We start from the raw sequence: 2,500 nt of genomic DNA, 5'->3' as shown, positions 1-2,500 counted from the left end.
TTAAGCAGTTGTGAAATTATAGCCTAAAAAAAAATTCAGGCTTGAACGGGATTCGAACCCTTGACCGGTATCGCGGAAGTCATGGAATCGAATCCCGTTCAAGCCTGATTTTTTTTCAGGGTTTAATATCACGACTGATTAAGTTGTGTGTTTAACTGCATGATCAATCATGTCGTCATATCTTATTACTATTTTCCTAAAATTGCTTACCCATTTTTAATCTATTTAGTTGTTATTTGTATGCTATTTTCACTTTAATACTATTTAAGTCTTGTTTTCTTCAAATGTGCCACTCACAACTCTATTTTATAGCGATTTTAAATCAGCTTTTCTCCTATTTTTTTATGATCTTTCTGGGCAGGGATATAATAGGTTTATAACATAGCCTCAGGGAAGCGCGCGTTCTGATTGGCTTATACACTCGATCCATTTGACCGTGGGTTGCATGCTCGCGTCAGTTTGTTCATTTATACCTGTTCTCGGCAAAAATCCCTCTGTTCCAAAAACGTCCAATTTGAGGGTTTTACTGAGCCTTAATAATTAAAAGAAGTATTATCAAATATTGGTAGCCTTTGGTGATTTATTTCAGTCCGCCTGGGTTTCAGTTTTGCTCGATCGTGAATTAAACTCTTGAAGAAACACTCACGTAAAGGAACGACCGCATCGTGAACAATATAAGCCTACATTTCTAACATTTTTTTCTTTAGCCTCAGTCTTCTTTTCAGTTAAGCTAATTTTACCAAATAACGAAAGTAACAGAGATCATTTGTTTAAAGCTATTCATGCGTTCAATTTCAACCTTAGATGCACGGCCTATCAATTTAAAACGAAGTGAAAAGGAAAACGTAACCCACAAATCTGCTTTTGAAGAAGAGCATCTCAAATTAAACAGCTCAAAGCCAGAGGTGTCGTCGAAGAGGGGATCCTGAATGTGAGAAATTTCTTGACCATAACCAGTACCCTGCTGAACGCTGATGATGATATTTTGGGAATTGTACTGCATGCTTCCTGTGTTTCACATTTTTCACTTTATGTTGCAGAACCCACGGGACATAGACAAAATGTTGGAGAGCTTACTACACTTCCTTATGCCGCAGACCGTACCACAGTTCATTATGGCAGTCGTATGGACGATCATCATCATATACCTGTCCATGATAGTCTTCGAATTCTTGTTCTGGCGGGTGTCACTTTTAAACCCAGGTACCCTGATAGGATTTGGTGTGACTGGATGCATTGGCGTGCTCGGTTTTGTCTTGGGGCATTGGGGTTCGACCACTGGTATTGCTGTATGTTTGTTGGGAGGTTGTATTGGCAGCGGGATGTACAGATTGGAAGATGGGCCCAGCCGGGGTCAGCAGAACAGAGAAAGTGAGAAAGTGATGTTAGATCATGTACTCCGCAACCATGGACTGAAAGCAATACAGTAAAAATAAAATAACAGTACAATCAGAACCTACAGATGTAAATCATTAATGGATACATTTATGGCGGTTTGCAAATGAATCTGAGGCGCCTCGAGTAATTTAGGCATCGCATACGTTCTGATTGATTTCTTCTTTTATCGAGCTAATCACTGCACTAGATTGCATGGACTATTACTGACTGTGGTACTGAAGTTTGATATGTTACATACACCTTGGGGAATCTTCGAAAACCACTTTTGATGCATTTCCCTGTTTACCAAACTACACATCAGAAGCACTATGTAATGGCACTCATTTCTTTTTACAGCATATAAAGGTTATTGTGTATTTCTAATCTGAGGATCAAGAGTAATTTTCCTTCTCAAGGGTATTTAGATGTGCTGGTGATAATGATCTACTTGTAAATTTAGCAAGGAAAGCAACCAATCACATTACAGAAAACATGAAAAACCAGTAGCCTCTTAATAATTAATTGATCGTGAATTTCATCATAACATTGTCAAAATAGCTGTCGGTCCACTAGGCGATAGTAGTTTTGTTTTTGTCTTCACAGTAAAATATCTTAATGTTGATCTTCTCAGTGTGTTATTGTTATTGGGATGTAAATGCCAAGAGGGAGGGGTTACCAAGGTGATGCACGGTATAAACAGCTACTTTCATATAAGTTTGTCTTCATCCCATATTTTTCACTTTTTTTTTTTTACCAGAGAACTTGTACAGCCTACTGGGATGTGTTTTCTTGGCCCCAACCCATTGTTTACCGTTCAAGCTTAATTCGTATTAGAAGACGTTATGGCTAACAATCGCACTACTGCCGCTATAAGCCTTAATTCTCTATTTTCCAATTGCCCATAATCCACTCTGTTTGCCCCCCAAAGTTTGCATAAACTATTGTTGTGAAATGCTCTTGGGAGGTCTGCATATTCCCAAAAGCATTTCACAACATTAGTTTATGCAAAATTTGGGGGGCAAACAGAGTGGATTATGAGCAATTGGAAAATAGAGAATATAGGGACTGTTGTAGTAAACATGCATTTCTTGGGTTTTTGCGATCAATTTATAAACAAAAGGTA

The 2,500-nt window shown here is 38.2% G+C and overlaps 1 long non-coding RNA gene across 1 annotated transcript in view; it reads left to right on the top strand.

Moving 5' to 3' along the window:
- The window catches only part of LOC149110476 (uncharacterized), an 11,049-nt gene extending 9,052 nt beyond the window's left edge, over positions 1 to 1,997 (top strand). The window contains exon 2 of the long non-coding RNA XR_016208015.1: positions 1,041 to 1,997. This is a non-coding gene — a long non-coding RNA (uncharacterized LOC149110476). The remainder of the gene's footprint in view (positions 1 to 1,040) is intronic.
- Positions 1,998 to 2,500: the final 503 nt, after the last annotated feature.

The sequence above is a fragment of the Orbicella faveolata genome, unplaced genomic scaffold (assembly GCF_042242905.1).
Source record: "Orbicella faveolata isolate gen_17 unplaced genomic scaffold, um_ofav_v1 contig_24, whole genome shotgun sequence".
In the NCBI taxonomy this organism is placed as follows: Eukaryota; Metazoa; Cnidaria; class Anthozoa; order Scleractinia; family Merulinidae; genus Orbicella; species Orbicella faveolata.
This window is presented reverse-complemented; position numbering and strand designations above follow the sequence as displayed.